Consider the following 11,598-nt stretch of genomic DNA (forward strand, 5'->3'; position numbering starts at 1 on the left):
AAAAGCAAGTGTTTCTTATAACATCAGTCATCGAGCAATCATTTGGTAGAGATAGCTACATACTGAACAATGATGTTAAGATTTTGGCAAAGGTACTGGCACGCAGACTTGAGACCTGCTTTTCCAGTATCGTATCAGAAAGACCAAACAGGCTTTATCTTAGGTTATCTAATGTCTGTAGACTCTTAAATATGATTTTGTCTCCCTCTGCCTCTCCGACTCCATGTATGGTAATTTTGCTGGTTGCGGAAAAGGTGTGTGATCTCAGAGTAGAGTAGCAGTTCTTATTCACAGATTTGTGTGTTGTACTCAAGAGGACACAAAGGGGATGGATGGGTGACAGGTACCACATTTGTTTCCTGTTCATGTGGTTACTCCTTTTTTGAATTAGTTTGAGCAATAAATACATTAATACAAAAAAAGTGTAATGAGGGTAGAAATAATAATCTTAATGAAAATGATAATGATGATTATAATAATATATTAATAATATTCTATATATGATTATAAATACAATGAGAAACAGGGCAGAATCACATACATATGATCCATAGAAGATTCCCTCCGATGCAACCTTGAAGATGCCCGCACGTGTTGATAGGTTGGCATTGTTTTTGCTTGGTCTGAATGGAATGTTTGTTTTCCATTTACAGAGCCAGGACCTTGTACAAACACCAGAGTATTGTTTTAGCAATTCCCTGAATTTGACAAAAAGGGTTTTTGAGTAGAATAATAAACTGCACCTTTAAACGCTACCTGCGCTTAACCGCGAGTGCTGGAACTGTCCGGGAGGTCATTCTCCTCCCGGTACTATGATGCTTGTGCACTCTCACCTTATCCTCATTCCTTTACAGTGACTGGTGCCATTTCAGCTGGGATGCCAGCCTTGAAGATAAAAATCTCTCATGGAGTGAGATAAGCACCAGAGGCTCTATGGGCAAACATTCAGTGGTGTAAACCAGATCACAAAGATTAGGGTCAGCACTTGTCGCCACGGTTTCCCTTTGCCGTTGACACCTCGTTCACTGACCTTTTAGGAGTGTGTTAAGGTGTGTGTTGAAAAGTGTGTTAAGGTGTGCGTTCAATGTTCTTTTTATTTGAAAGAGATCAGTGATCAAACAGATCCCTCATTGTCTCACGTGTCACTAACTGAGCCATCCTGGTGGCAGATTGTTACTTTCAGGGTTAATGTTTCCCATAGATGAACTTCAGGACATTCCAACAATGATAGCTTTCTCTCAAAGCTTTGATGTCATTCTTTTGGGTTTCTTCGAGGTTTTGAAGAAGCAGTGTAAGCTAACTGCTTTACTGTCTGATGTTAAACAAACAGTAAGTAAGTAAGTAAGTAAGTAAGACTTTATTTATATAGCACATTTCGTACAAGAGTTGCAATTCAAAGTGCTTTACATAAAATCAATAAAAGCAAGCAGCAGGAGCAATAAAATAATGGTCATCGTATCAGAACCTGATGTTCCGATAGGCTTCTTGAAATATAATAAAAGTAATAAAACCCTTCTGCCTGGTATTTAGCTGAGTCGAAACCATAGTGCTGCTTCATAGATTCCGCCCTACCCTGTTAAATATTTTCCCTAGCTATGTTTCCCCGCCCAAAGGCCACCCTTCCTTCTATACCCTTCCTTCAGAGGCCTCCTCGTCTTCTTCCACCGTACTATTATACAACTATATGTACTGTATAGTGCTATGTGTATGCTGTGCAATTATAAAATTAATCTTTTAATTCTATTACTTACTTGCATTAAAAAGACAGACAAAAATAGCTTCATAACGTTAAGTATACACCTTCAAGTCTTTCTAATAAAATAAATCTGACAGAAGTTAGTGTGTTTATACTCATAATCAGGGCCTCTGATTTGTCAGTCAAAATTGAAATGCTTCTGATAAGCTAGCGGTCACTCAATTAGCAAATCTAGAGTATTTTAGCTGCAAACCTTATTTAGCTTGTAAACATTACTCCATTGATGGGCTCTGAACTCAAGAAATTCTGTGTTTTGTAATAAGTATGCACATCAGGACCTGTATGCTTTGTTCTGTATGATCAGTGGTGGATAAAACCTATTCTGACATCAGTTCTATTATAGATTTGTTTATTAGCTAAATTATACCATAGAGACATTACCATAGAATATCTTCTCTAGAAATATTGAAAGAAATATTGTGATTGTGGGTCTTGTAGTGCTATTTCAAGGAATGGCCACAGGATGGCAGCAGCATTCTGCAGGATGTTTGAGTATTTTCAGAATGCAACCAAGTGCTTACTAACGTTGATTAAGATTGGTCTTTGATTGCATGCCACTTACATCTTCGTCTGGACTTTCTCACCTCTGTCGCTATGCATGTATGTCACAGATATGTTACAGACGTGTTAAAGTGCTCAGTGTTGGGCAGAAATGCTTGCTGGGGTGCCAGAGTCATTGAAATATAAAATAAAATCAAGAGTGTGTGAAAAGAGTTTTATTTGTCAGAATGCTCTCCAACATGGCAGGACTGCCAAGAACATCCACCATCACCAGTCCCCACTCTGTGAAGGTCATTGGCTTGCTATGGTAACATCCATCTGTTTGTTTCTATAATAATTCCTTAATTGTTTGCAACTGAAGTTTGACACACATTATTACTGTACCATCCATGCAGCGGTCATATCGTCCCCCCCCCCCCCCCCCCCCTTCTTCTTCGTTTTCCCCCCACTCATTTTTGGTATACGATATCTTATAGTAGTAAGATTTTACCTATCAACATGGGACTTAGTATGGTTGTAGCCCCACATGACTGATTTAGAATACGTTTGCGAACCCCTTGAAGTGGGGTAGTTTCAAAGCATTTTAGGGAAATAGCTTGAAAACCATTTGGCCCAAAAATATTACATTTGTATGACAAGCTGGCCTCAAGGAAGCACGTTACCCTAGCTAATTACAATTCATTTGTGGAGTAGCACTACCTCAGCAGAAATCTAGCATTCACTAGCCAACATCTTGTTATGTAAAGGTTCAAACTTCACAATATTTGACACCCTGTATCACTACCACATTCTTTGGATAGTTTCCCAATTTCGTGGAGTTTCGTCTATAGGGGGCACTCACACCTTTCAATATCTCTAGAATGGCTTGAACTAAACTTAAACTAAAACGGCTTTTACATTTTAAAATTTGGTAAGCTTCTATTTAGCTACATTTGATAAGGTTACATTTGGCTCGCTAAATGAGATGGCCACTAACGGCCAATCAAAATTCAGCAGTCAATTCTTCCTAGTGTGAATGTACATTCCGAGGCTCATATATGATGGAATATAATTATGTACCATTAACTATTGTATACAAACATAGATACCAAATACAAACTTAAGTTTCTTAAATGTTCACTCTAATCTACTCTACTTTCTCTACTCTACTTTATCTTATAAGATATACAACAAACTTTTGTTTGTCTATTGTTGCAAGAAAAATCTGAAAAATCTTGTTATTTCACTTAATTTTTGATAATTCTTTCACTTTTGCGGCGGCAATATCATGCACTGCTGTGCCTAGTTACAGTGCCCTCCACAAATATTGGCACCCCTAGTGAATATGAGCAAAACAGGCTATGAAAAAATATGTCTTTGTTGTTTATCCTCTTGGTCTTTCACTCAAAATATTCACAAAAATCTTACCTTTTCATTGAAGTAAAATTATTGAAAGAAAAAAAAAACTGTTGACATGAAATAAATATTTCCCCCCAAAACATGTGTGCCACAATTATTGGCACCCCTAGAAAAATCTTGTAATAAAAATCTAAAAAAAGTATAATTCCAGTCATTAAGTTAAGTTCACCTGTTTGCTAAGGAACTCCTAGAGGTCAACCATGACTTCCTGTTCCACTGGCGTACAAATATGAGGTAACACAGGCCAAATTCCATTAGTCATTCATCACTATGGGAAAGACCCAAGAACACAGTGACGATCTGCGACGGAAAGTTGTTCAGCTGCACAAATCAAGAAATGGACACAAGAAAATCTCTTAAGAAGTTTAAAGCGAAAGGAGATATAAGGAATCAGACTGGAAAAGGACCTGTCTGTAAATTGACCCCACGCACCGTGAGGAGGATGGTTCGACTGGCAAAATAATCTCCAAGGATCACAGCTGGAGAATTGTAGAGGTTAGTTGAGTCTTGGGGTCAGAAAGTATCCAAAACTACCATCAGACGCCACCTACATCACCACAGGTTGTTTTGGAGGGTTGCCAGAAAATAGCCTCTGCTGTCAATTAACAACAAACTAAAGCGCCTACAGTTTGCCAAATGTAAGTCAGACTTTCAATGGGACCGAGTTATATGGTCAGATGAGACCAAAATAAGCTACAAACATCAAAGGTGGGATTGTCGTCGACAGAAAGATGCCATACAGAAAAGCACCCCATACCCAATATAAAGTATGGTGACGGATCTTTGATGTTGTAGGGCTGTTTTTCTTCCAAAGGCCCTGGACATCTTGTTAGGATACATGGTATCATGGACTCCATCAAATACCAGCAGATACTTTATGAAAACCTAACAGCCCCCTCCAGTAAGCTATAAATGGGCCGTGGTTGGACCTTCCAGCAGGACAATGATCCGAAGCACACCTCAAAATCAACACAAAAATGGTTCACCGACCGCAAAATAAAGGTTTTGCCATGGCCATCACAGTCCCCCGACCTAAACCCCATAGAAAATCTGTGGGATGAGCTGAAGCCGAGTCTACAGACATTGACCTCAGAATTTGAAGGATCTGGAGAGATACTGCATGTAGGAATGGTCTCAGATCCCGTGCCATGTTTACCAACCTCATCACGCATTATAGGAGAGACTTAGAGCTGTTATCTTGGCAAAGGGAGGCTGCACAAAACATTAAATTAAGGGGTCCCAATAATTGTGGCACACATGTTTTGGGGAAAAATATTTATTTAATGTCAACAGTTTTTTTTTTCTTTCAATTATTTTACTTCAATGAAAAGGTAAGATTTTTGTGAATATTTTGAGTGAAAGACCAAGTGGATAAACAGCAAAGACATATTTTTTCATAGCCTCTTTTGCTCATATTCACTAGGGGTGCCATTACTGTTGAGGGCACTGTAAAGTACATTTTGTGGTAATACCCATGTTATGAATTCTACTTTGGCAACTGCCATGAATAGAAGGCAAGGAGAGATGAAATACCATGTGCATGAAATACAGTGTGCTTTAATCAATGCAAACAGATTTCGTTGGACACACTACAGATGCACACTACCATCACATTGTCACCCCTGTTATTCAGTGAGGCAGTTGGGGATGGGGACGCACATCCAGTTGAACCCCATCAGTCACACTTCATTACGCGGGTTGCCATGGACGCCTCCCTCCCTTCCCATAATTACTCTCATGATGAATCAGCTGCCTCCTGGTCACGGAGAGTTTTCTAGCATTAAGTCATTGCCGTTGACTGAAATCGGTCTTCAGAGAAGTGCCATGAAAGATAGCAGACCCTATAGGGAGAAGCTGCCGTTCTGGCAGAAGAGTAGCAGTAATGTCCGTTACACTTTTATTCACTTCACACCATTTAAATAGTTAGACAGACAGTACCCGGAGGCTCAAATCATCTTTGTGATATGGAAAGTCTTGTTCTAAAACTCACCTGTCAATAATTGTTAATAACTGTCATGATATCAACATTTTTTACCTGTAATTAATTAGAATTACACAACTTCAGTCTCATTAATATTTCTAATCGCCGATAAACATTTTAAAATGCCTCTTAGATACCACATGTAATTGTGGCCCCTGCCTTTAGGTTTAAGAAATCCCTTACAAAGAAACCCGTAGAAATCATTCAATTAAACATAAAATTGCAATGGCACAATACATGTAAAACATTTGTATAACTACAACCTAAAACTCTTGATGGATCTCTTTCACAGATAAGTTAATTCAGCATTAAGTCTAGGTGTTTCAGATGCAGCCATTCTCTGCAGTATTTCACCGTTGTGCAACAGTGGCCAGGGCTCTCCTGTGCACGGCATGTGTGTGACCTTTGCTGTTCACCTGGAGCTGTCTGCAGCATACCCGAGTGATGGTGTCACGGGTAGACAATGAGGACACTGAACCCGATGTCTGTGGTCTATCTATACAACAACAATAAACCCGTGAGCTGAATACAACATGCAGTAGAGTAACCCTTCTCTCACTGTTCACCTCCATGTGTGTCACCACAGAAAATAGTCATATCACATCCTCTCCATCTCAAGGTTACTGAGACATGTGCGACGAGTAATGGGGACACAATTGCAATTTAAGTGTTTACCCTCATCGTAATCATGCACAGATAAATACACAGACACACAGTGAGCTCCATGCAGAGACACTGAGGTAGTGCGAGATAGAAAGAGACAGGGAGAGAAACAGACAGGCACACAGACAGAGACGGAGAGAGACATCAGTTGAATCTGAATTAGTTTAAGAAGCTCTCTTTGTGTCCTAGTCTGCCTGCCAGCAGGTATGAAATTGGAGTATGCAATTCCAGATATCCTTAGTTATGTCAATTAAGCTTCATTGCTGAGAGTGATGAGTGGCTACAGGGGCTGTTTACATCGCCACCATATGGTATGCACCCTCGCAAGACAAATCATGATAAACCACTGTGTGTGTGGGGGTGTGTGGTGTGGTGTGTATATACTGCAAATGTAAAGGTAAATGATCTGGAATGAACCAAGTCCTGTGCTTTGCTCGGGATCAGAAAGATTTGCTCATGTGTTTTTGTGTGTGTCTGGATGATTTGACAGCTTTTTATGAGAGAACATTTATCCTGAATCATTTCCTACAGATGTTGTTCAGTTGCTCCCTGCCCTCACACACAATAAAACTACAAACAAGAGGAAATTCAGTCAATATGCTGCTGTAAAACCATTGACTTCTTGAACTCTGTTTTCAAAAAGAACAAAGGAATCCTATTCTGCCCTCATTTGTCACCGCCCATGCTATCCTAACTGAAAATGGACGATCCTTACTGCATAATAGTGTGGTGTACAGCGAGCATTGTTTGTGTGTGTGTGTGCGCATGCATGTGTGTGTGTGTGTTCCAGGCATGATGTGGTTGCGTGCCAGAATGCAGTGTGAATGCGAGAGTTAATTATTTATTGTTAAATTCTAAACTTTGTGTTCTAATTTTAAATGTCTTGTGGTTCTCCTCCATAGTTAATGTTAGAGTGCATTTTCTGTTAGCGATTAGATTCAATGTGTTTAGGTTTTGTGCCCTAGTGAGGTTTTCCTTATGTGTTGGTTTCTTGTCTACCCTTGCCCTCTGTCATGTGTCCATGTATAAATGCCCATGCCAGTCTGCCAGTGTTTTAATGCTTGTGCTTGTGCGTGCAAGAAATGGCAAAAAGCCAAAGATATGACTCCGTGTGATCCCTACATTGGTGTCGGTCAATGGGGCTTGAAGATGACCATGACCAAGAAGCCAGAAGATCGGCTGAAGCTGGAGCCACTGCTTAAAAGCATTATTCCAAGGTGCTTGCTAGCAGTAAAGGGGACCAGTGTCTTGGGGACGCCTGTGCGCCCACGCCAGTCTGAGGAAGTGCCCCCCTAGCGAGTAAGGCTGCCAACCCCCACCTCTACAGCCAACCAGCAGGCTCCTAGCACAATGAGAACAGAGACTCTGAGGCGGATAACCATGAAGTTACTGTGCTTTAGTGGAGAGGGATGACTGGAGACTAAGCTTGTCCAAGTACAGCTGGCAGCTGACCTCAATAGCTGGTCAGTGGAAGAAGGGACACTTGCATTGGAAGGAAAGGTTCTCCAGGTGCTGACTGATCTACCGTGGAAGACCAAGCAAGCTGACTTGAGATCATGAGAGCCCTCTATCACCCGTTTGGCCACTTTACACTCATGGGGGCTATACCACATTGCAGAGGAGCATTCAAGAGGAGCTCACCCTTCAGGCCTTCATCCGGGGCTTGCAGCCGGAGCAGCTGAGGGAGTACATCCATCCTAACTCTTCAGGCTCTCTGGCTGCGGCCCTGGGTGAGGCAGAGAGGGTGGAGCGCGTCATATGTTCTTCTAGGCCCAAGCACAGAGTCCAACAAGCTGAGATGAGGCAACAACAAGCTCTCCACAGTGCTCCAAGCGAGAACTCTGACGAGCACCAAATGATACTAACACCAGCATTGATGCGTTTCATCACAGTTCAGTCATATTATTTAGTTTACAGCTGAACACACATTTTAGGGTGCACTTTCACTTTAAAGCTTACTAGTGTTCTTGAAGCGATAACAATTATGAAACGTTAATAACTGTTAGTCACTGTTTTAAAGCTGACTAGTGTTCTTGAAGCGATAACAATTATGAAACGTTAATAATTCATAATTAAGTCAAATCAATTATTTTAAATGATTTCACCCGTACAGTCTTTGGAAATACAAAGAATATTGAAAACTTTCCTGCCGACTCTTGTAGACTGTTGGTATATCAAGGGGGAAAAAAAAGACAACATCTCCCAAACGCACTCCCTTAAGCCGATAGCTCTGTGTGTTTGAGCTAATGAATTATGAATGAGAATAATGGTTTTTGAATTTCAAGGCGATTTATATCCTTTCTGCTCTAAATTATCTATTCCTTTAAATAAATTAGACACTTTGAAAGAGTTGTTTCTTATTTCATTAGCATTAGTCTGAGCCCAGTGGTGCTGGAGGTTTAGTGGCAGTGACCAGTTTCTCCTGTTTTCACCAACTAATAATGTATTCAGTGTGCGTCACGTTCTTTTGCCAATCAGTGTTGAAGTGGATTTCTTGTTTGACTTGCAGCTTAAATTTGTAGCTTTGATCTCATCAGTCTCGGACATGGTAGTAGTCAGCATGTGTGTGTGTGTGTGTGTGTGTGTTTTGGGGGGGGGCAATGATTATTTTACCACTTAGTTTCCCATGACCTCATCCACAGTACTGTTTTAATCAACTTAGATCTCATATACAGAGCAGGTTTAATGAAATTAGCAAAGGCTACTCTGAACCAGTTATTACTAGGCCAAGAGCAATCCCTAGCTGCTCCTCCACTCATGTGAGATTAATGAAGGCCTACAAGGGGCTCCACTCTTATCTGGATCTCTCAGCTCCCACACCTGCTGTCTTTTACGCACTAAGCCCCGAACAACCTCAGGACCCTTGTGAGAGTGAAGCCCCTGCTGTGATGTGAGAAGTAATATTAGGTGCCCCAGATAGGAATGGGAAGTCTGTCTCCTCCTTTGCCTGCCTGCGTTTGGGTTCAGACTGTGTGCTACCGTGTGATTTGACAAAGTTGAGTTAAGAAATCATGCATTTATTGCACAGGTATATCTGCCCTCATAAGCTTGTTTAGCTCATTGTTTAATGGATGAACGAAGCAATCCCCACAAAGGTGCGTATTATGTGTCGTTCTTCTGTAGTATTCATAAGTGTCACGATCCAGGTACAGGTGCACTCCATACGTCCACATGAACCATGGGACTACACAGGTGTCTGAAATACAAAAAAAAAAGAAACACATGGTTTACATTAAATGATAGGAGACATGCATTGCCACCGTGGATATACCTCCAACTCAAACTGTGCGGTTTGACAAGCTGACAGTAATTGTATTCTGTCTGTAACAGTTTCCCCCGTCTTCTCCACACACTACTGCACAGAGCACCGCCACCATGGCAGACGCATTGATATTCAGGTCCTTCCCTCTGCCACTTATTTGTGATTGGTGGTCCAGGGAGGCAGGGAGCAGTGGAAGGACTGTAAATATGGATAAATTGGACTTGGAGTCCTATTAGTGTTTGCCTCTAAACACGTTATCTCTTTAGGTCCAGATAACCTCGATGTTCATACCCCATGAGTGTGATTGTAGCTAATCATACAAGATAAAGTGTAAAATAATGTTTAATGTTTTCTAGATTTTCCACAAAATAAAGAGGAATGTCTGAATGTACGATATTATTCTATTATTCTGCTTTAAAATAATATGTGCTGCTTTTGCAGGATAGATAACCAATTAACACATATGACTAAAAAAAACACGAAAGAGCGCTCTGAAGCATGACGTATCTGCACATCACACACACAAAGACTAGAGAGCCTTCAGCCCCAGTGGATTCTCTGAGGAGGACAGGCGCCGTCATTCAACCGGCCCCTTCTCCCAGTAAGGGGTCCCGTCCACCCCTCATTACGGCCCACTCAGCTGAGAAAATATCAACCCAGACAACAAAGGCAGCGAGCCTCTAAGAGGCCCCACAGATGCGGCCCTGGCCCAGAGGTGGTGATTATCCCTGTCGGCTGGATGACTGGAGCGGACCGCTGAGCTGGAAGGAGGGGTGCGATCTTGTCAATGTGAAGAGCTGGCATGATAGAAACTTAATGCTGTTGTGGATGCAGAGAGAAAAGGTTGAAGTTAAGTTTGGCTGCATGCTTTTCGTATTGCATGGTCGTATCAGCTAATTATCTTGTCTGTTTTTGGTAAGGGTTTCTTTTTTATGAGATATAGATTTTTTTTTATTCAATTAAGAGCAAAAAAGAAGAAAAGAAGAAAAGAGACTTAAATATTTGATCAGGCAGCATATTGGCAGCTCCCTAGCTGTTGCTGTTCTTGAAATATGGAAAGTTTCTTCATCCAGGTTTCTGAACTCCCAAAAAACTGTCTGTCTTTGTGTGTGTGTGTGTGTGTGTGTGTGTGTGTGTGTGTGTGTGTGTGTGTGTGTGTGTGTGTCGGTGTCGGTGTAAGTGTGTGTGTGTCTGTGTGTCTGTGTGTGTGTGTGTGTGTGTGTGCAAACTAGAGGGCATAGCAGGGGAGAGAGAACAGAGGGGCGAGGGATCACAGATGAGGACAGAGAAAGGTTCTAATAAAGGGGAAAAAGAGACAGAGCAAGACCAGCAGGGAGAGAAGGATACAGGGGAAAAAAGAGATGAAAAACAGAGGAGACGCACAGGAAGCAGGGTGAAAGAAATGCGCAAAGAGGGATGGAGAGGGAGGGAGGGAGGGAGGGAGAGAGAGAGAGAGAGAGAGAGTGAGGGAGGGAGGGAGGGAGGGAGGGAGGGAGAGAGAGTAGAACAGCTGTACGGTCAATATCCTGCGCACAGTTGTGAATCGGTGCAACAGAGCCAGTGCTCTTTCGTCTCGTTCCTCCTTTCCCTCTCCCTCCTCTCCTCTCCTCTCTTGTTCGATCGTACGCAGGCGGCCCTGTATAATGGAACTGTAAAGAATGGATTTCAACAGTCTTCAAAATAGGATCCTCTGTTAATAGGTAAGTAATGTTACACTTTTCGCTGTCATTAGGAGATGTTTTTCAACACCTTTGTCGGTTTCATATATCCAATACATATCCAATACATTTTTTGTAATTAATGTTCTATTAAATGTTGTTTGTATGGCTCACATAACGCTTACCATCTTTACTGTGTAATGTGTTAGGAATATGATAACATGCAGCAATATTGGACAAAGCAGTCGATACAAACAAAGTACACACACACACATGCGCCCCAAGCAGACCCACAGGCACACACACATTCACACTCACAAACACACATACACACAGGTGTATTAGGGCAGTAATAGGTTAAAAAAATATTAATGCTATG

The 11,598-nt window shown here is 41.4% G+C and overlaps 1 protein-coding gene across 1 annotated transcript in view; it reads left to right on the forward strand.

The window, feature by feature from the left end:
• Positions 1-11,127: 11,127 nt before the first annotated feature.
• Positions 11,128-11,598, forward strand: part of sertm1 (serine rich and transmembrane domain containing 1) — a 3,765-nt gene continuing 3,294 nt past the window's right edge. The window contains exon 1 of the mRNA XM_080835270.1: positions 11,128-11,261. The gene's annotated coding sequence lies outside the window, so the exon portion shown is untranslated. The remainder of the gene's footprint in view (positions 11,262-11,598) is intronic.

This window comes from Sprattus sprattus (assembly GCF_963457725.1).
Source record: "Sprattus sprattus genome assembly, chromosome: 1".
NCBI lineage: Eukaryota > Metazoa > Chordata > Actinopteri > Clupeiformes > Clupeidae > Sprattus > Sprattus sprattus.